The 23,126-nt window shown below is 38.9% G+C and overlaps 1 long non-coding RNA gene across 2 annotated transcripts in view; it reads left to right on the top strand.

Annotated features, from left to right (window-relative positions):
* The window catches only part of LOC133256923 (uncharacterized), a 242,876-nt gene that overhangs the window by 98,168 nt on the left and 121,582 nt on the right, over window positions 1-23,126 (top strand). Inside the window, exons 3-4 of one of the 2 annotated variants that reach the window (XR_009739335.1) lie at window positions 2,809-2,979; window positions 12,775-13,365. This is a non-coding gene — a long non-coding RNA (uncharacterized LOC133256923). Of the gene's footprint in view, window positions 1-2,808; window positions 2,980-12,774; window positions 13,366-23,126 lie in introns of those variants that run through there. The other variant, XR_009739336.1, reaches the window with a different exon arrangement.

The following is a 23,126-nucleotide window of genomic DNA, read 5'->3' as shown; positions in this document are numbered from 1 at the left end:
AGGAACGATATTCAATATCCTGTACTAGCCTGTAATGGAAAAAAATCTGAAAAAGATAGCTGAATCACTTTTCTATAAACCTGAAACTAACATGATATTGTAAATCAACTCCACTTCAGTTTAAAAACCTCTATTGCATAGAGGGTAGTTCTCCTATTAAGAATCTGAAGTCCTCTTTCATTGCCCACTTGAGTGCCTTGTCTGTTGCTGTGAGAAACAGCACAAGAGAAGAGCAGCTGGCTCATGTTTCTGTGTTTGTAAAAGTCGTCAGTCCTAATGGCTGCAGGGAATGCAACCAGAGGAGAAAACCCCATGTTCTGTGCCGACTTTCCTCCAAACCTGCTCACACTGATGCCAGCTTCCCCAAATCCACAGGCCTTTAGTTTGAGGTCCTTCACTGTGAAAGCATTGGCAGGGCTGACAAGTGGAAAATCACGTGGTAAGTTTATCGCGAGGTTGTGGGTTATAGGCATCTTATGGGATTTGAGAGTTCACATTACTGCAGAGATGCAGGTTTGCTGAAAGAAGAGATGGTAATTGTGCAGCCAATTAAAATTCACACTGCGTAACACCAACATTTTCTCCCAGTGCTAGCTGACAGTAGGTTTTAATTATGCAGTAATAAAAAACCCCCAGAAAAACAGCAGTAAATTACAATCTATTTCTGTGAATGATCTTAGTCCAATAGCTAAAATCTACAAATTATATAAAGCAAATATTTCAAATTAAATCACAGAATGTTTGTGGAGCTGTTTGTGCATAAGGCATCAGCATATTTTTAATTGCCACCTTGCCGTAATGGTTAGAGAGCATGATCATTGAGTAGGGGATGGGGGACAAAGTGGAATTGGCATGTAGGGGAGGGCCTAGGAGTGAGAAACCAGAAGCTCTGGGACAATAAAAGGAATTTAAGGGAATTCCCTGGTGGTCCAGTAGTTAAGACTTAACCTTACAATGCAGGGGGTATGGGTTGGATCCCTGGTTGGAAAGCTAAGATCCCGCATGCCTTGGGGTCAAAAAAACATAAAACAGAAGCAATATTGTAACAAATTCAATAAGGACTTTAATAATGGTCAACATTTTTTTTTTTTTTAAAGGAATTTGCGTGTCAGGGCCAGTGGAGGTCTTCCTTGGCTCCTTGCAGTGTCTGGAATCAGGGAAGAGTAAGAGCTCTGCACTGCTGGCCGGGCATGGAGACGAGGGATCAGCTGTGCCCAAGGCCGGGACCACAGTTTGTTCACTTGCTCAGAGCATAACCTGTTGATGTTGGGGGCTCCAGGCTGCAAGCAGGGCATGGCTGTCTCAAGCATCTTATTTTCTTGTCCTCTTAGCAGTTCAAAACCCCTCTTTGAAGAGTCATGGTGGAGCCTGAAGCTTATAGACTTTTGGGATCCTTCAGAAAGAAAATAGTACAAAAATATCTTTCCTTTTGCAGAGTTTATAAAAGTATATTACCTTGCCAGGACTTAAGTTTAATTGATGTCACATAAATCCATTTTTATCTGTGACCCTTGGGTTCTATACTCTTACAAGGTGTAGAGTGTCTTGAAGATGTTTGTGAACTTCATGTAGCCAAGAAAACCCATGGCAGGCAAGGAAAGCAGCACCTCTGGCCTGTCACTCACTCGGCTGTACACGTGGGTCGGGATGTATCTAAACCAGCAGCCGTTTCTTGAGTGTTTCCTTTGTGCCGGGTGCTGTGAGCAAGGCCAGTGCTTTGATGCTTCATACTTTAGCGTAGCCTTCATACTCTAGCATAATAGCTTTCATTTCATCCCTTCCCCAAATAATGTTAGCATTAACTAGCCACTTTAAAGATTTTTTTATTTTATTTTGGAGCATAGTTGATTAACAATGTTGCGTTAGTTTCAGGCATATGACAAAGTGATTCAGCTGTACGTATACATTTATCTGTTCTTTTTCAAATTCTTTCCCCATTCAGGTTATTACAGAATATTGAGAAGCATTGCCTGTGCTATACAGTGGCTTGTTTAACCAGCTACTTTGAATGACAGAAACTGGGATGGAAGGAACACTTTTTTAAGGGCCTATGTATGAATTTGCTGTTGTAGACTTTGCATTAGCAAGGGGTTGCAGGGGGTGCTTGCATTTTTTCCTGACAAGATCTTGGTACCCTGTGACAGTGCCCACGGTGGCACTAGAAGGGCCTTGGCTTTTTGGGATATCCTGGCACGTGCCCTGCCCTCTCTCTCCCACCCCCGGCTCCTACAACCAGTATCAGTGGCTGAAAATGACCATGATTACGTAGATCCTAGTCCTTAACCAGGACAGTTCATAGGAGTCATCTGAGGCCCTTGATAAAAGTGGCTGATTTCTGGAGCTCTCCTGACTTCCTACAACAGACATTACAGAGACAGAGCCTGTGAATTTGTACTTTTAGCAAGTACTTTAGGTGTTTCTTAACACCAAGCAAGTTTGGGTATCACTGAACCAAAGAACATGTGAAACATTTTCTAAGGTAATAAGGGAATGTGAGTTTTCACTGGGTAAATTAATTGAATAGGTAGGAAAAGAGGGAGTGCCGTAATATTCCTAATGATGGGTGATAAGAAGTAAAAAGCAGAGATAATGTAATCATGCATTTATTGCTTGCCAGGTACGACACTAAGCATCTAATGACTAAATCATTTAATGCTCCCCACAGATCTTCGAGGTAGAGCCTTTTTAACCTCCCTTTTACAGAGGGAACACATAGTAACTTGCCCAAGTCATGTAGAGGATGAACTCCAGAGCTGAACCTTGGCAGCAGGATGCTGGAGCCCATATGCTTTCTGCTATTTTTTACAGACTGAAATATTGTCTAATCTGGAGAAGCTACACCGCTCAATATGGAGGTTAGGAGAAGAGCCTAGAACACTCTGCTAGCTGCAATGGAACCCCTTAAAGACACTCTGGTTCAATATCCGGGGTCCTGAGGCTGCTGTGGTGTGGAAGGCAGTGAAGTGGAATATCATCAGGGTGAGTTTGGATCTTGTGTGTGAGACGCTGTGGGCCTCCCTGAGCAGTTTGCTGCACTCATGCTCTTGATCATGTGAGAGGGGGTGTGGCCCTGGGTGACAGAGGCACCCGGGGGCAGTGACAGGAGTGGTGTTGTGTACAAATCCACCTACTGGGGAGGGTGATTAACAGGGTGGCGTGGTATCTAAGAGCCTTTGCTCCCTGTGTGAGTGCGTCTGTTTTCTTTTTTAAAAATTGTATTTGTTTATTTTTAGCTATGCTAGGTCTTTGTTGCAGTTTGGGCTTTTTTCTGATTGTGGCGAGGAGAGGGTAGTCTCTGGGCTTCAGTAGTTGTGGCTCCCAGTCTCTAGAGAACTAATTCAATAGTTAAGATGCTTAGATTTAGTCACTCTGCAGCATGTGGGATCTTTCCTGGAACAGAGATCAAACCCATGTCTCCTGCATTGGCAAGTGGATTCTTTACCACTGAACCACTCAAGAAGCCCGACTGTGTCCATTTTCTATTGATGCTGTAACAGATTACTATAAACTTGGCAGTTTAGAGTAACACCCACTTATTTTCTCAGTCATGTGGGTTGGAAGTTTAAGTAAAGTGTGGCCCTCTATTTAGAGCCTCACAAGACTAAAATCCAGAAGTTGGCTAGTTTGGGCTCTTATCTGGGAGTTATGGGGAAAGTTCCACTTCAAACTCATTCAGGTTGTTGGCTGAATTCAGTTTCTTGCTATTATAGAATTGAAATTCTTATTTGCTTAATAAGTGACTCCTTTCATCTTCAAATAAAGAGTGGCATATCAAGTTTTATCACCCTTTGAAACTTTGATGACTTATCTGCTACCAGGCAGAGAAAGATTTCTACTTTCAAAGTCTTATTTGATTAGGTTAGGCTCACTGAATACTCCAGGATAATCTCTTTACTTTAAATGATCAGTAAGTGTCAGTTGCTCAGTCTTGCCCGACTCTTTGCGACCCCATGGATTGCAGCCCACCAGACTCTTCTGTCCGTGAGATTTTCCAGGAAAGAATACTGGAGTGGGTTGCCATTTCCTTCTCCAGGGGATCTTCCCAACCCAGGAATCGAACCCGGGTCTCCTGCACTGCAGGCAGATTCTTTTACTGAATGAACTACAAGGGAAGCCCCAAATGATCAGTGGTCTATCTGATTAGTCAACTGATTAGTTACCTTAATTACATCTGCCATGTAATTATATAACAATGCAAATTACATAGTCAATATTTAGTGAGCAGAGGCATTGGGGCCAAAATTCTGTCTGGCACAGTGATCTCAGGCAAGATCTCTTGGAGTTAGTGGCCTAAAAGAAATGCCGGTTTTCATAGATATGTGATATGTATAGAAACCAAGATATTTTGCTCTAACAGAAGGAGTTATATATTATTCTGAAATTCTGTGTTCCATTCCAAGACAGCATACATTTTCCAAATAATGACTTGAAAGCTAAGAATGAGCTAAAATATTTTCTTTTGGAAAATCTGCTAAAATAATACCAGAAGCAGCATGCATCATTTATCATGCCCATCCTCCACCTACCCTCCCACCTCCTCACTCACCAAGTTGATGTGAAAGTTTTCAAAAATCCTTTCCATTAAATTCGGGAGTGTAAAGCTAATAGACTATTAACCAGTGATAATGCCAGACTACGCTTTAATATGTTCCCCCCGCCACCAGAAAAAGCATACCTCTAAGCGACGCTATTTAAAAAGAGTATTTGAACCAGTGTCTAATTTGAAGAAAATGAATACCTTGAGAAATAACATGGATACCATATAATTTTTCAGTCAAAAACTGTCAAACAGAAGTTTCCATTTACTGCAATTTTTTTTCATACTAATTTACTCTATTTGTCTTCCACCATGTCCTTTGTAGAAGTTTATTGAGTTTCACACTCTTCTGTAAGTTATTGGAAATGAATGTGGTCTTTTATTCTGTGTACACTCCAAAGAACATGCTGGCATTGAACAATGACAGTAAAGATGGAAAAAATGAAAAACTAAATGTAGTTCCAGTTTCCAAGATTTAAATGCATCATATTTTAAGGTTGGCACCTTCATATACATGCTATTTCTTGGTAGTACAGAGAAAACAAACAAGAAGCTTAATTTTCCTGAGTACAAAACAATGGGGAAAAAAAATCTATTTTTAATTAGCTTGGGCTGATATGAATGATGAGAGCAATGCAGACTCTGTATTTTATTTGCATTGTTTTTACAGTTATACAGCGATAAGTGACCTTGAATTCAGTATAATGAATGAGCCCTTTAATCAACTTTTATATGGATGATCGATTTGAAAATTTTGCTTAGCAAGATAATCCAGAGCATGCTGTCCAGGATGCATGTGTCTGACAGCTTTGTGCAGCCCATTTTGGGGCAAGGAGTAGTGTAGTGTTAGTCGCTCAGTCATGTCTGACTCTTTGCGACCCCATGGACTGTTGCCTACCTCTGTCCATGGGATTCTCCAGGCAAGAATACTTGAGTGAGTTGCCATTTCCTTCTCCAGGGGACCTTCCCAACCCAGGGATCAAACCTGGGTCTCCTGCATTGCAGGCAGATTCTTTACCACCTGAGCCACACAGATTAGATGGGGCAAGTAGACAGAGGTGATATACCTATGTTCTACTGTCACTTCTGCGGCGTGATCCCACTTACACTGAGTATTTTAGTTTTATGAGAATTGAAGTTATTCATATTCCTATGAGTTCCTTTTAGAAACATTAGAAAATACAGATAAAGAAAAAAGAAGAAAAAATAATTCCATGTCACAGATAGCCTCTTTTCCTCATGGTGTGTGTGTGTGTGTGTGTGTGTGTGTGTGTGTATACACATATATACACATATGTATATACACATATACACAAACATATATCATCTATCTACATACTTTCAGATTTTAAAAAATACACATGTAGATTAATTAAGCTATGTACTATGTTGTATATATACTCTGTGTCTTCAGATAGTAGCTGGTGTCTTGTGATAATGTTTACTGTGATTCCTGATTATAGTCACAATTCTGAAAATTTAGTGTTGGCGAGTTTTTGGTTGTGATCATTTGAGCCCTGTGCTTCAGTGATCCATGTGCTCATCCAGCATTTCAGCATATTCCAAAAGGCTGAATGGATGAGTGGGTCAGAGGCTGAAACATAGTTAAACTCTAATTACCAGTTCAAAACAGTGTTTTTGGATTTCCCCAGTCAGTGCTCCAGGGCTCCATCTCCTGCTACAATTTGATTCTGTAGGGCTTTCAAAAGTCACTTCACTTAATTCTGCAAATCCTCAGAGGATGATAAGCATCACAGATGGAAAAACAATCTGATATTTGTTGTCAAGAGACAACAAATTAGCCAGGGTTAGAGTCAACACCCCTTCATTCCAAGTCTATGGCATCTCCTGTTACTTCACTCCAGCTCTGCCTCAGGAAAGGGAATCTTGTACAAATATTTGCATGCTTTATGCAACCAAGAGAAGTTACTCTGAAGTAAATAAAACTTCAGTGATCATATCCTAGCCTTTCCCCCAGAAAACATTTACTTTTCAAAATATGTCCAAACATATTTTGAAAGCAAATCTTTAATCCTATACAACTTGAGCATAAAAATATTTCATAAAAATATTTAAACCTCTTTAAATATTTTTAAAGAGAATGAAACTATGAATTATAAACAAAAAGTAATTTCACATAAGAAATACAACAGCACTTAGCTCTTAAAGCAGAGGAGTGTTGCCCTTCAAAGGGAGTTTCTATGAGACGATTTGTTTTTGTTGTGGTGAAGCTGTTGTTTTCGCAACTATTTTGAAATTCATCCTAGCTTCAGAATCAGTTTATAAGGTATACTAGGAAAATACTCCTATTACCTGATAGTCTCACTACTGGTATTTGAGCAGACCCAAATGTATTATCCACCTTGAACATCTATTTCCGTTCTCTCCATGTAATGTTTACATCTTAAAGACAAAATGAAGTAAGAATAACTATTCCATGATGGTGATTTGCTATCCTAGAGGCTGGGATAGCCTCTGTGTAAAGCAATGTAGACCATGTGTAAAGACCATTCTGAAAGAGAAGTTCCATAAATGTTCTGAGCAAAGCCAACAGTGCCTGTGAGAACCGTGGAGACATATTCTACACTGCCTACTTTGTAGGAGATAAAAAATGGGATGTTGAGTTCTGGCACATTGTTCAAACGATCAGTTTCTATTACTTTGTATGTTGATCTAGCATATATGCTTTCTGTATTATTAATAATAGCTGTCATTCTTTTACCTGACAAATTAACAGTGAGAATTTCTTTGCCACTAGAAAATATATGAGGAGTTACTCTTTTGGAAAGATGGTAAGGGTTGAATAATTGAACAACAGGGTTGTATTGAAGCAATATAGTTTCTGCTGTACTGAGTTCAAGAATCAGCTTTTTCTTTGTAAACATTAAAAGTTTGTAAATGAGGTACATGTAGAGAGCCCAAAATCAATCTATATTTAATCCTTCCAGTCACTGTTAACAGACATACAGTCCCAGGAAAGAAGGGAGAAACACAGAGATGTACAGAAATGTAGGGGCGGCGTATAGAAATGCAAGCAGAGTGGGGGAATCGAGAAGTGTCTGCCTATGCCTTTACATTCTTCCCTTTTTGTAGTTTGACCAGGACAAGGCAAAATAGACTGGATCAGAGGATCAAAGGCTGATGTTAGAAGTCTTTATGTAGGCACTAGCTCTTATTAAAAGATGGGCAGGTAGAAGGATACGTGGATGGGGGCAATCTTTGTGCTACTTACAATATAAGGAAGATTGAGAGTCCCTGTGAAACCTGCACTTTCTACACTGATTAGTGAAGTCAGGAGTAAGGAATATTAAAAAAACAAAAAAGACATATGAATTTTTTTTTTTAAAGAAAAGAGGTCATTCATATATAAACATAATATTTGGTCTTACTACAATGCAGTGATTATTTCGAGGAGATGACCCACAGTATTCATATTTTTTGTTAAAAATGTCTTCGTTATAATAACTGGAGGACTGAAGATGAACAAATACTCAAATAACTGCTGAAACCACTGAATATTTTACTGAAATGCAGTCTTTCCCTACCATCCTGAGGAGCAATAGACAAGGATTTGTAGAGTGATTTATTTCTTAGTGATCCTTTTCTTATGTAGCTTAGATCACAGTTCAACTTTTGTCCTTGAATAGAATATAATTTTCAAAATGAGGTTATTATATACATGTATGCAGATATATAGTATATGTAATAATGTTCTTTCTCACTTATTGGATATCAACAAAGGCCTTTTCCCCCAAGGGGGACTATGTTAAGTTGCAAATACTTTTAATATATTAATTTGCATGAAATGTTACCATCTATTGACCAAAGGTATCATGCTTTAGAAGAATATTAAAAACAACAGAGCTTATTTTTTGTATATGACATTAGATCCTCAGTTTTATTTCTGATGGTGTTGGTAATGAAACAGCAAAAAAAAAAAAAAAAGTCATTTAGTTGCCCCTCTGTAAAGCACATCACTTGTGGTCTGGTCTTGAAGTGTTCTTAATTAGACAGACAACCTTGTTAAAGAGAAATGGAAATAGCCAATAATTGTGCATGAGATCTAATGAAGGCATTACTGAGGGAACCAAGGAAGATATATTTCTGGACAAAAAAGAGCAGTTACTCCCTTTGTGTGACATTAGTTTCTTAAAGGAATGAAAAAAATTAGATTTTGAAGAGAACATAGAAGTTCAGTTTCAAATAATTTCAAATAGTTTCAAGAACACCCGAAGTACTTGGCTTCGATTTTTTGCAAGCATGTCTTTAAGCTGGTTGAGTAAATAATGGGAATGACTGAGTGGGATATTTCAAATCAAAACTGGGTTTGAGAACTAAGGTTTAGGACAAGAGAATTAGAAAAGGATCTTAACTCCTACATAAAACAAGGCACCCCAGTGACACTTCTCACAACCAAGTGAATCAAACCAATGTAAGCAGTACCCTCAATGCTACAAACACAGACACATGCTGGATAAAAGCAAAATAACAATAAGATAATAATAATGAAATCTGAGCTTAAAAGGTGAATACCTAAGCAGAAAAATGGAGAGGGAACTCAAAGCCAGAGCAACAGAACAGAGTATATGGACTTAGGCTACAGAGAGTTAGAGGGGAGCTCTTGCATAAAGCATGGAAGATTGGATGGCTACTGCATCCATAGAAAAGAGATGAGAAAACTAAGGAAGTAGCATGGAAATTTTCTGGATGCCTGGTGCTATAAGTAAGGTTAAAAACAAAAGTCAGTTACAAGAAATCAAATTTAACTTATTTTACTATTATAGTGTTAGAACTAGAAGCTGAGAAAGTATTAACAAAACTGTTTTGAAGTCCTCAGAGAAGCAAATAGTAAACCACTAAATGTGGATTCTTCCATAAAACAGAGCCCTTAAGACATCTTAGAAAATACAACCCTCACTGAATATGAGTCCATAATTAAAATGGTAAATTATGTGAGAAAATTATGCATCAGGACAGAAAATTAGCTGGTGCAAGATAGAGGAGAATTAGTACTCCAAGCAGAGAAAATAGAACAGTCTGAAAGATTCTATACAATAAGTATAATTAAAGGACTTTTGAGCTTAATGAAGGAATAGAAACTGTAATAAATATGAACCGATGTATAGAAAAAGAACATGTAGATTTGAAAAAAATTCAAGTAGAACCTCTAAAAATAAAAAAAGTTGTTAAAATTATAAACAATACATGACTTAAATAACATATTAAGTACCAAAAGGAGATAACTGACCAAGTGGAGAGGGATCTGAGGAAGGTACTAGTGGGCTGAACCTAAAGATAAAAAGAAAGACAGACTAAGTATTGGCTAAGAATCATGGAGGAGAGAATGAGAAGGCCCAGCAGAAAGATGGGACAGAGGCAATAATTTAAGGTATAATGCCTGATTTTTTTGTAGAATTGAAGAAATATATTAATGCCCCAGTGGAAGAAGCACACAAGTTCTAAAGAATATGAAATAGATGTACACACAGACATCCTATGGTGAAAACTGCAGAACCATTTAAGGCATAGACAAAAACGTAAAAGCAGCCAGAGAGAAAAACTAATGTCCTGCTGACAGTTATCAACAGTAGACTGCAAAAGAAAATAGAAAAACAGGTAGAAAATTTTAAGGGAAAAATCACTGTTAACTTAGAATTCTAAACCAAGTTAAACTATAAGAATTAAGATAAAATATAGACATTTTCAGATGAAGAGGAGCAGGGCGTTTATGACTTAAAGACTCTTACCCTAAGAACTACAGAAGAATGTACTTCAGGAGAGAGGACATTGAACTCAGAAGGACTTGCAAGTGAAAAAGCAATGGAGAACTAATATTGCTGAGTGTGTTGATAAATCTGAATAAGCACTGACTATAAAAATAAAATTCACTTAAGTGACAGTTAAAGTGGAAGCAACATTTCCAAAGTAATATTATGGAGTATGAGGGAATGGTGCAAAGGAAGAGTGGAGTGTATATTGTTTGCTGCTGCTGCCGAGTCACTTCAGTCGTGTCCGACTCTGTGTGACCCCAGAGATGGCAGCCCACCAGACTCCGCCGTCCCTGGGATTCTCCAGGCAAGAACACTGGAGTGGGTTGCCGTTTCCTCCTCCAGTGCATGAAAGTGAAAAGTCAAAGTGAAGTCTCTCAGTCGTGTCCGACTCCTAGCGATCCCATGGACTGCAGCCTACCAGGCTCCTCCGTCCGTGGGATTTTCCAGGCAAGAGTACTGGAGTGGGGTGCCATTGCCTTCTCCATATATTGTTTAGGAGGATACATTAATTTCAGTCTCTAAGTTATGTTTTCATGTTCAAAATGTGAAAGTAAAAAGTAAAAAAAGTATAAAGAAATCAAGTCAGCAAGCCAGTAGTGGGAGACAAAGGAATTAAGAAATTCTGTCAGACAGCAATAGGAAAGAAAGAAGAAAAAAATTGAAAACAAAACAAAGAGGTTAAATGGTTATATACGTGAATTTTATAGAACTTTCAAAACACATATACATATTTTATAATCATATCAGGCATATTAAGGATTATAATCATATGAGATAGGTGAAATTAGAGAGGGAAATGGGGAAAAAAAAAACAAAAATTAAGAGTGTGAAACTAGTGATAATTTACTGAAAAATGTGATTAACTCAACTCTTTGTCCTTGATTTAAATTATGGAGAAGGGAAAGTCAGATGAAAGAGATAAATTCAAGAATATGAATAATCATAATAATTGTAAATAGATAAAATTTGTTGAAATACATCATTGAAAGGAAACATTTTTTCTCTTTATGAGATACAGCTAAAATCTGAAAGAAAGACCTGGAGGGATGGTAAGGGGAGGGAGTTGGGAGGGGAGTTCAGGATGGGGAGCACGTGTACACCCATGGCGGATTCATGTTGATGTGTGGCAGAACCAATACAATATTGTATTGTATTGTAAATTTTGTAAAATTTGTAAAATATTGTAAAGTAATTAGCCTCCAATTAAAGTAAATAAATTTAAATTTAAAAAAAAGAAAGTAAAGAGATGGAAAAAGAACATATCAGACTAATAGTAACTGAAAGAAACTTGGCATAAGAACATTAACATCAAACTAAATAGATTTAAGGCTTCCCTAATAGCTCAGTTGGTAAAGAATCTGCCTGCAATGCAGGAGACCCTAATTCGATTCCTGGGTTGGGAAGATCCAGTGGAGAAGGGATAGGCTGCCCACTCCAGTATTCGGGCCTGGAGAATTCCATGGACTGTATAGTCCATGGAGTCTCAAAGAGTTGGACATGACTGAGCGACTTTCACTTTCAAATAGATTTAAAGTCACAGAACAATATTAGGAGTAAAAGATAACTGTGGATAAGAGAGACAGTGTACCAGTAGGCCATACCAAGAGTGACATAACAAATGCACTATATTATAATGCAGTTTCAAAATATAGAAACTAAAAGTGCACAGAAATGCAACTATAAATTGATGAAGTCCCCAGTCATAGTGGGAGATTTAATAGACTTCTTTCACAATAGGTAAGTAGAAAAACATACAGAAGGGTGGATGAACACATTCAACAAGCTTGACTTAATATTTAGACAGATATAAATATACAGATTTAGATATATCCCTGCCCCTTAAAAATATAGACAATGCATGTTCTTCCAAATACAGGCCAAATATTGATAAATACTAACCACATACTAGGTCAAAAGTGAAGTCTTAATATAGTCCAAAGAATACTATCATATAAATCATGTTCTCTGGCCATAATTATCCTTTTTTTTAACTAATAAAAATATATCAAAATAGTAAGTAAAAAGCCCTCAAAATCAGCAACCCCATATATATGGAAACTAAACAACACACCTAAACCCCAAATAGTGATCCTATGCAAGGACTTTTCTGTTTTTGAGTAACGGTTAAGTTCAAGGGCTTCCCTGGTAGCTCAGAGGTTAAATCGTCTGCCTGCAATGCAGGAGACCTGGGTTCGATCCCTGGGTCAGGAAGATTCCCTGGAGAAAGAAATGGCAACCCACTCCAGTACTCTTGCCTGGAGAATCCCATGGAGGGAGGAGCCTGGTAGGCTACAGTCCATGGGGTCACAAAGAGTGGAACACGACTGAGTGACTTCACTTTCACTTTAAGTTCAAGGATGCCCAGGAAGGCATAAAATGTAATAAAATCCAGGTATGCATATATAAATCTCTGTTATCTGGCCTCAAAGTAATCTCAAGTATGTGTTTCTGTTTCCACTTTTACAGATGAAGGAAATGGGGGTCAGTAACTTGCACAGAGTCACACAACTTATAAGCTGTGGAAACAGAATTCACCTCCATTTTCTTTAACACTGGCTTAGAGAGAGACATACAACTGGAAATTGCCTGTGAAGAGAAGAGATGGAATGGCTAATCTGTACAAGAAACCTAAGAGAAGGAAATGTAGTTGCTTCATTTGTTGGGCCATTATTCAGGGAGTCAATATGTAGAGCTCACAAGTAAAGGCAGGTGAGCTCCTTAAGGACTTGACGCTGGGTAATCAGGCTTTCCCAGAAGAGAGAATAGGGCTATCGCTTGTTTTAATAGCATTTTGTAAAATTTAACTCATGTAACAAATATTAGATATTATCATGAATGTTAAACGTTGCCCAGAAGTCCCTGTGCTTCCTGGAAGCTTTAAGGAAAATCTACATTATTTTAGTGGTAAATTTCAGATAACAGAGTAGCATGAGCACTTAACTAGGAGATTTTCATTATCTCCCTGGCCTAGAGAGTAAAATAAAGTGATGCATAGTGAACTTTGTGTGTGTGTGTTTGTGATTAAAGTAATTCCTTTTTTTAAATTATGTAACCATTTTTAAATTGAAGTATAGTTAATTTACAATATGTGTTAGTTTCAGGTATGCAGCGAAGTGATTCAGTTATACACAGTTTTTAAAAAATTTTTTATTATTATTATTTTTAAATTATTTAATTATTATTATTATTATTTTTTAATTTTTTTTTTTTTACTTTACAATATTGTATTGGTTTTGCCATACATCAACATGCATCCGCTACAGGTGTACATGTATTCCCCATCCTGAACCCTGCTCCTACCTCCCTCCCCATACCATCCCTCTGGGTCATCCCAGTGCACCAGGCCCAAGCTTCTTGTATCCTGCATTGAACCTGGACTGGCGATTCGTTTCTTATATAATATTATACATGTTTTAATGCCATTCTCCCAAATCATCCCCCACCCCCACAGAGTCCAAAAGACTGTTCTGTAAATCTGTGTCTCTTTTTTTTTTTAATTTAATTTTATTTTTTAACTTTACAATATTGTATTGGTTTTGCCATATATCAAAATGAATTTGCCACAGGTATACATGTGTTCCCCATCCTGAACCCTCCTCCCCCCTCCCTCCCCATACCATCCCTCTGGGTCATCCCAGTGCACCAGCCCCAAGCATCCTGTATCCTGCATCGAACCATCTGTGTCTCTTTTGCTGTCTCGCATACAGGGTTGTTGTTACCATCTTTCTAAATTCCATATATATGCGTTAGTATACTGTATTGGTGTTTTTCTTTCTGGCTTACTTCACTCTGTATAATAGGCTCCAGTTTCATCCACCTCATTAGAACAGATTCAAATGTATTCTTTTTAATGGCTGAGTAATACTCCATTGTGTATATGTACCACAGCTTTCTTATCCATTCATCTGCTGATGGACATCTAGGTTGCTTCCATGTCCTGGCTATTATAAACAGTGCTGCGATGAACATTGGGGTACACGTGTCTCTTTCAATTCTGGTTTCCTCGGTGTGTATGCCCAGCAGTGGGATTGCTGGGTCATATGGCAGTTCTATTTCCAGTTTTTTAAGGAATCTCCACACTGTTCTCCATAGTGGCTGTACTAGTTTGCATTCCCACCAACAGTGTAAGAGGGTTCCCTTTTCTCCACACCCTCCCCAGCATTTATTGCTTGTAGACTTTTGGATCACAGCCATTCTGACTGGCGTGAAATGGTACCTCATAGTGGTTTTGATTTGCATTTCTCTGATAATGAGTGATGTTGAGCATCTTTTCATGTGTTTGTTAGCCATCTGTATGTCTCTTTTGGAGAAATGTCTATTTAGTTTATACACAGTTTTATATAGCTACTTTTTAAGATTCTTTTCTATTACAGATTATTACAAGGTATTGAGTATACTTCCCTGTGCTATATAGTAGGTCCTCGTGGTTTGTCTATTTTATATATACTAGTGTGTGTCTGTTAATCCCAAACTTCTAATTTTTCTCTCCACTGACCTGCATCACCATGATCTCCTTTGGTAATCATAAGTTGGTTTTGTATTTATGTGAGTCTATTTCTATTTTGTAACAAATCAAAATTTAAAGTAAGATAACAGTATCATGTTGTTGTTTTTTAAGCACTTTTGAAGACCATATTTTACCCCACCTAGAGATAAATAGGTATCCTTACCTCCTCTTCTTCTAGAAGTAAATGGATTTTCTTCTAGCTGTCTTTTTCACTGAGTGTAGGTCTTTTAAATGTCCTAACAATGCTGTTCTTTCAATGGGCCAAAAGTTTAAGCTCCTGTTCTCCCAGACAGCCATTGGTCCCCAAAACTCTAGTTTTGTGGTGTTAACATTTAATCCCAGGGCACTTCTGGCTGCTGAGTTTGCCTACCATTTTGGTTTCAGCATATTAATTTTATAAGTTTTGGGGATTTCTGTTTCTTTCTTGTAAGCTGAGCAATGCATTTGAACTTACATTTGCATTTTTTTATCCGGTGTCTAGATTTTCTGTGGCAGGTGGGCTTTTCAGAACTTCTAGTCTGACAAGTGCATATCCTTAAAGCATTCTCCTTACTGCAGTTAGAGTGAAATTTCCAAATATGAGTCTGACCATATCTCAGATTACTGTTCAAAACTCATCAATGACCTCAATAAAGCCCATATTCTTCTTTTCTTCTAGGATGGTTAATTTATTTCTTTTCTTTTTAAACTTTTAAAGTTTGTGTTAGATGTAGCTGATTAACAGTGTTGTGATTGTTTCAGGTGAACAGTGAAGGGACTCAGCCATACATATAGAGGAGCCCATGATGCTCCTCTGTCCACATGATTTTCCGGTGAAATATGTATTCATTCTCCCCTAAACTCCTCTCCCGCCCAGGCTGCCACATAAGATTGAGCAGAGTTCCATGTGCTATACAGTAGGTCCTTGTTGGTTATCCATTTTAAATATAGCAGTGTGTACATGTCCATCCCAAACTCCCTAATTATCCCTTTCCTCATCCTTCCCCCTGGCAACCATAAGTTCATTCTCTAAGTCTGTGAGTCTCTTTCTAAGTTCATTTGTATCATTTCTTTTTAGATTCCACATATAAAGCATGTCATACAATATTTCTCCTTCTCTGTCTGCCTTATTTCACTCAGTATGACAATCTCTAGGTCCATCTATCTTGCTGCGAATAGCATTATTTCATTCTTTTTAATGGCTGGGTAATATTCCATTGCTATATATACTACATCTTCTTTATCCATTCCTTTGACTGTAAGCCCACATTCTTGAAATGGTCCGTCAGCACCTGGGCAATCTGGAAACACCTCTATCCTCATCAGGTGCCTTCCTCTCTTCACTTCAGCCTGAGAGCTCCCTTACTTCTGTAAAGGTGGTATTTCTTTCAGCCTCAAGACTTTCACATATACTTCTCTCCTGGATCACTTTCCTTGAATGCTCTCCGGTATCACACTTCCTGGGTCACTTTTCTTGAATACTTTTATCTAGTTAACTTTCTTGCTAGCATCTAAGTTCCATGAGGAATGGGGTCATCTTTGTAGGTTCCTTGCTGCATGCCACATGTTCTGATATTTTAGACCTTCCACAGTGTTTGTTGAATGGTGTGGTTTAGTTGCTAAGTCGTGTCCGATTCTTTGTGACCCCATGGACCGTAGCCCACCAGGCTCCTCTGTCCATGTAATTTTCCAGGCAAGAATACTGTGGGTTGCCATTTCCTTCTCCTTATTCCCCACCCATGGATTGAACCTGGGTCTCCTGCGTTGCAGGTGGATTCTTTACCAACTGAGTCACCAGGGAAGCTATGATTCCCATAGGAATCATTCAATAAGTGAGCTACTTGTCTTCATCTTTACACTTACTTTTCCTCCTCTGTTCATTGTCTTTTGAATAGGACCATGCATTATCTTTCAGGCTAGAAACTGGAGCCATTTTAGTCTCCTCTCTCTTTTACACTACCACTAGTAATCAATAATCTTGCTGAATATCTAAGAAAATTATTCTTTCTTTTTAGTCTTGCTACCACTATCCTGCCTAAGTTCATTATTGCTTACTTAGATTATTACATATATTTCCTAACTGAGTAACATGCTGTAGCTTGGCTCCTGCAAACAAATCTATTTTCCTTCCCTTCTTAAAGTTCTTAAATGTTTGCCCACTAATGCCTTAGTCTGACATGCACATTTGTTGTGTTCCTTCTTCATCTCCTATCCCTCTCTATTCCACATGCATCACAAGCTTGAGCTACGTTAATCAAACTTTCATAGAGCACCTGTTATTTGGCAAGCTATATACTAGAAACTGTAACCTACATCCCTTCAGTTACTCCTCTGAAACTCTGAGTTTGTATTTTCCCCAGGAGGGAACAGAGATGTAGGGAGGAATGACGTGGTCTCTAGATCATGTTGCTGACCTGTGGCAGAGCCAGGACTGAAAGCCAGATCTGCTGAACTCCAGGACCCATCTTCGTTCCCTTAGTGTGTTTCCAGGGAAAAAAGTTTGAGAACATCTTGGAGAAGAATGAAACCTACCATTGAGTCACTGAGGCAAATGGCAAGATGATGTCATGGTGATATAAAAATCAGATGGCAATTAAGAGATGCATCTTTAAAAGGTCTTCAAGGAAGCTTTTTGTTATTTTCTGTTTTTTTTTTTTTTTCTTTTCTGGTTTCTCTCCACCTCTTCCTTTCCCAGTCCATGGAAACAAAATCAAATAATATTCCTTACCCCAACCCTAGACAAAATTAGAAGATAGGGCTTTTAAAAAAAAACAAACAAACACTTTTTATTTATTTTAGAATATAACCAGTGAACAATGTGGTGATAGTTTCAGGTAGACAGCAAAGGGACTCAGCCATACAAAAACATTTATCCATTTAGAGGGCAGGTTTTATATGAATCATTTTGAGATGTCTTCTAACAGAGTTTAGAATTATATTTTCCTTGACTTTCAGTCTTCAGATTTGCTTATTACTGTTTGATGCTCATGTTTTTTCCGTCAGTCATATGGAAGGAGCACCTGGGATCTATGTGTGCCCCCAGTTTCCTTTCCTGGGTATTTCCAGACCCTGTGGGGAAGCAGTAAAGAATCTGCCTGTAATGCAGGAGACATGGGTTCAATCCCTGAATCAGGAAGATCCCCTGAAGGGGGAAATGCCAACCCACTCCAGTATTCTTGCCAGGAAAATCCCATGGACAGGGAAGCCTGGTGGGCTATAGTCCATGGGGTCGCAAAGAGTTAGACATGCCAGCACAGATGCACATGTACATGTAGAGCCTAAATAGCGGTTCTTAGAGCTAGGATCTGGATTCCCTGAGCCAATCCATTTACCTACTCCTCCTTGTCATACCTCTAAATAACTACTGAATTCTTCATTTCTTCTCCAGCTTCCCAATAGCCTTTTTAACCACTGACTTTGACCATCTCAGATTTATCCTGCACATTATTTCCAGAGTAATCTGTTTGAAGCACAAGTATAACTGTGTTATTTCTTTGCTTAAAAAACAAAAACAAACAAACAAACAAAAACCGAACCTCTCAGTGGCTCCTGGTTAGCACAGGGTAAAAGTCAAATAGCTCAGCATAGCCGATACCTGGCCCTGCCCCAGCTTTCTCTCACAATCCAATGACATTTAATGAATGTGGTTTCTTAAAATGCTGACTTTTTAAAAAATTTAACTTATTTTGTAATTAAATATAGTTGCTTTACAATGTTGTGTTTCTGATGTACAGCAAAATGATTCAGTTATATATAGACATACAGTAAGACCTTGTTGTTTATCCATTCTGTATATAATAATTCACATCTGCTAATCCCAAATTCCCAATGCATCCCTCCCCTTGCCTAGCACTGGCAACCGCAAGTCTGTTCTCTACATCTATGAATCTGTTTCTGTTTTGTAAATAGGTTCATGTGAGTCATATTTTAGATTCCACATATAAGTGACATCATAATGTATTTTTCTTTCTCTTTCTGACTTATTTCACTAGTATGGTAATCTCTAGGTCTCTCCATGTTGCTGGGCTCCCCTGGTAGCTCAGTTGGTAAAGAATCTGCCTGCAATGTGGGACATCTAGGTTTGATCCCTGGGTTGGAAAGATCCCCTGGAGACAGGATAGGCTACCCACTCCAGTATTCTTGGGCTTCCCTAGTGGCTCAGACAGTAAAGAACCTGCCTGCAATGCAGGAGATCTGGGTTCAGTCCTGGGTTGGGAACATCCCCTGGAGGAGGGCATAGCAACCCACTCCAGTATTCTTGCATGGAGAATCCCCATGGACAGAGGAGCCTGGTGGGCTACAGTCCATGGGGTAATAAAGAGTTGGGCATGACTGAGTGACTAAGCACATCCATGTTGCTGCAAATGGCATTATTTCATTCTTTTTTATGGCAAGGTAGTATTACATTGTGTATATGCACCATTTCTTTATCCATTCATCTGTTAATGAACTTAACTGCTTCCATGTCTTCGCTAATGTGAGCAGTGCTGCTATGACCATAGGGATACATGTTTCTTTTCAAATTAGAGTTTTATTTGGATATATGCACAGGAGTGGGATTGTGGATCATATGGTAGCTCTATTTTGAGTTTTTTAAGGAACATCCGTGATGTTTTCTATAGTAACTACACCGATTTACATCTCCATCATTACCGTAGGAGGGTTTCTTTTTCCTCTATACCTTCTTCAGAATTTGTTATTTGTAGACTGCAAAGAGTTGACTCATTGGAAAAGACTCTGATGCTGGGAGGGATTGGGGGCAGGAGGAGAAGGGGACGCCAGAGGATGAGACGGCTGGATGGCATCACTGACTCAGTGGATGTGAGTCTGAGTGAACTCCGGGAGTTGGTGATGGACAGGGAGGCCTGGCGTGCTGCAATTCATGGGGTCGAAGAGTCAGACAAGACTGAGCGATTGAACTGAACTGAGACTTTTTAAAGATGGCCACTCTGACTTGAATGAGGTGGTGCCTATTGTTAGTTTTGATTTGCATTAAGGAACCACTTTTTATACTTCTTCAGACAGATGGTGGGATTGGGTTATTTTGTTAGGCACAGTTACCCTGTGCCTAATATTTCTGAGAATATTTCAAAGATGAATGGATTTCTAACTCCCTGGTCTCAAACCTGATCTGATGCAGCTAGGAGAAGCAGGCTGTGACATCACACAGTGTGGTACAGAAACCACCAAAGCAGGGTCAGAGGGTCAGGTGGGGACTTGAGGACTCTTTCATTAAGCCATGGGTAAGTTCATGGAAAATATCTACAGTCCCAGGAGACTCATTCTTCAGCCACTGTAACAAAGACATTCTGAAGAGTTCAGTGCTGGTACCTCATTAAAGACTGCATTTAGCTTGGGTTCATTCTCCCACTCCTCAACTCCTGTTCATCCAGCAGAACTTTGAAATATTGTAAATGTCCAGCCCTTGCCAACATAATTCCATTACAGATAACCAGTGAACCCCAAACAGCAAAAGCAGAATAGGCAAAGCTTCAGATCAAATCGCTATCATGAAGGAGAAGCTTGAGTTAATTTCATGAATGTGTGGATAAAGAAAAAGAGAAACTAGAACGATTAGAGAGGAGGTGTCCTCTAGACAAAGGACTCCTAACAGGAGTTATGCCCCTAAAAGACATGGACATGGAAGACAGTGTTTTAAATAATAATTCAAAAACATTCTCCTAAAATAAAAAAAAGAACCAAATGACCATGTTGAAAAGACTGTACTCGGGGTGGGGTGAAATATAGCTGTCTAGATCAAGATATATTCTGCTCAAGTTACACATTATATCAAAATTATCAAAGATTAAAAAACAGAAGTTAAAATAATGGAAGTACTTTTGGAGAGAAGAAGCAATTCACCTTTAAGAGGTCAGTGCCTGGAATAGCTTCAGACTTCTTCCCAAATGTAATTCTAGGAGACAACAGAGTAGCTGCTACAGAGTTCGGAAGGAATATGTGGCCCCAGATATTATAATTGGCCAAGTTTTCATTCATTTATAAGGTAGCAAGTAAACATTCTTAAATATGGAAGAATTTATGGAATATGATCCCTATGATCCCTTTGTAAAAGTACTCCTTGACAAAAACAAAACCGACACAAACCAAGCCAAACAAAAACCCCAGAGAATCAAAAGGTCAGTCAGAGTACTGAACTCAGAAATGGAGAAGATATGACAAAGGCACATATAGGATCATTGACTCCAAAGAAGTACGGACCTAAGATGAAACACCTAGGGGATTATGGTTGTGAACGGAATGGAAATGTTACATATTTTAGGGCAGAAAAACAGTAAAACACCAAGATAAATGTGGAGGTAGGGAAAAGAGAAAGGAGGAGGGAAGAAGGGAACAATTTTAACATTTCATCCTCCATAACAGGGTTGATGTGAACTAAAGCTGAAACATGAAGTTAAGAATAAGGAAAATATAATAGTCATTTATCGGAAGTTCAGCAATTTCCTTTCGTTTTGTTTCAGATAATTATACTTCTGTTAAATTAATGCAAAATTATACTTAATACTCCCGGTTAAAGTGTTATATATGTTCCAGTCCTATTGTCATAAAATTCTTTCTGTCCAACTCTGCTCGCCTGTCTGAGTGGCAGTATGTTTAAGGCAGAGCTTCTCAACTTTATTGTGTCTATGAATCACCTGGGGTTCTTCCTGGCGTGTAGGCTTGGGGGAAGGGCATGAAACTCTGCATGTTGAGTAAGTTCCCAAGTGCTGCTGGCTTCCCAGGTGGCGCTGGTGATAGAGAACTCACCTGCCAATGCAAGAGGCATGTGAGATGCAGGTTTAATCCCTGGGTGGGAAAGATCCTCTGGAGAAGGGCGTGGCAACCCACTCTAGTATTCTTGCCTGGAGAATCCCATGGACAGAGGAGTCTGTCGGGCTACAGTCCATGGGATCACAAAGCGTCGGACACGACTGAAGTGACTTAGCGTGCACACACACACTCAAGTATTGCTGGTGCTGCTGCCGCTTGGACCTTACTTTGAGCAGCAAAGGAATTTAGGCTGTGAACACTGACCTGGTCCCAGATGGCCTACACTGGATTGCTGGAGCCACTGCTGCTGCTGCTAAGTCGCTTCAGTCGTGTCCAACTCTGTGCGAACCCATAGACAGAAGCCGACCAGGCTCCCCCGTCCCTGGGATTCTCCAGGCAAGAGCACTGGAGTGGGTTGCCATTTCCTTCTCCAATGCATGAAAGTGAAAAGTGAAAGTGAAGTCGCTCAGTCATGTCCGACTCTTAGCGACCCCATGGACTGCAGCCCACCAGGCTCCTCCGTCCATGGGATTTTCCAGGCAAGAGTACTGGCTGGAGTAGGGTGACATTGCCTTCTCTGGCTGGAGCCACTACTTACTAGTTATTTGACTTTGAACAAGTCATCTTCTGTACCTGGATTTTCCAGTCTATAAAACTGAAGTTTTACAGACTATTATTCCCAACAGTAATCTGTAAAATGACCATAGATTATTATTCTCAACAATAATCTATAAAATGAGAATAATAATAATGCCTGCTAACAAAAGTTAAGTATGATAAAAATTCCAGTCAATCCTAAAGGAAATTAACCTTGAATATTCATTGGAAAGACTGAGGCTGAAGCTGAAGCTCCAATATTTTGGGCACCTGATTCTAAGAGCTGACTCATTGGAAAAGACCCTGCTGCTGGGAAAGATTGAAGGCATGAGGAGAAGGGGGCGACAGAGGATGAGATGGTTAGATGGCATCATTGACTCAATGGACATGAGTTTGAGCAAGCTCTGGGAGATGGTGAAGGACAGGGAAGCCTGGCATGCTGCAGTCCATGGGGTTGCAAAGAGTCAGATACGACTGAGTGACTGAACAACAGTGTGATAAAAATTGATTATTGTCACAAACCCTGTTAACCCTGGACCAGAAACCTAACTTCTCCTGACTTCAGTTTCCCCATTTGTAAAAATTGCTACCTCATAGAACTGTGTGACAACTAGAAGTAATTTATTTAAGATGCCCTTCATGGTATCTAGAATAATATAGATAATCAGTAAAGGATAATTACCTATATTTATTGTTATTATATGTTATAATGTAATAATACTTACTAATCATATCTTCTAATAACCCATATAATCATAGATCTACCAATCCATTTATTCACTCACATTTTATTTATTCATTCTATAACTAAGTTTTGAGTTTTTCCTCCTTCAGGACATGCTAGTTCAAGCACTAGGATTATGTCATAAACAAGCCATAAACAAGACAGTCTAGTGCACCTTTCAGTCTAGTAGGAGAGAAGAAGCAAAGACATCATATGCAAAGCCATATTTAAGTGTTGCGAAGA

The sequence above is a fragment of the Bos javanicus genome, chromosome 11 (genome assembly GCF_032452875.1).
Source record: "Bos javanicus breed banteng chromosome 11, ARS-OSU_banteng_1.0, whole genome shotgun sequence".
Classification (NCBI taxonomy): Eukaryota; Metazoa; Chordata; class Mammalia; order Artiodactyla; family Bovidae; genus Bos; species Bos javanicus.
The sequence above is the reverse complement of the archived record's forward strand: the minus strand, read 5'-3'. Positions and strand labels throughout refer to the sequence as shown.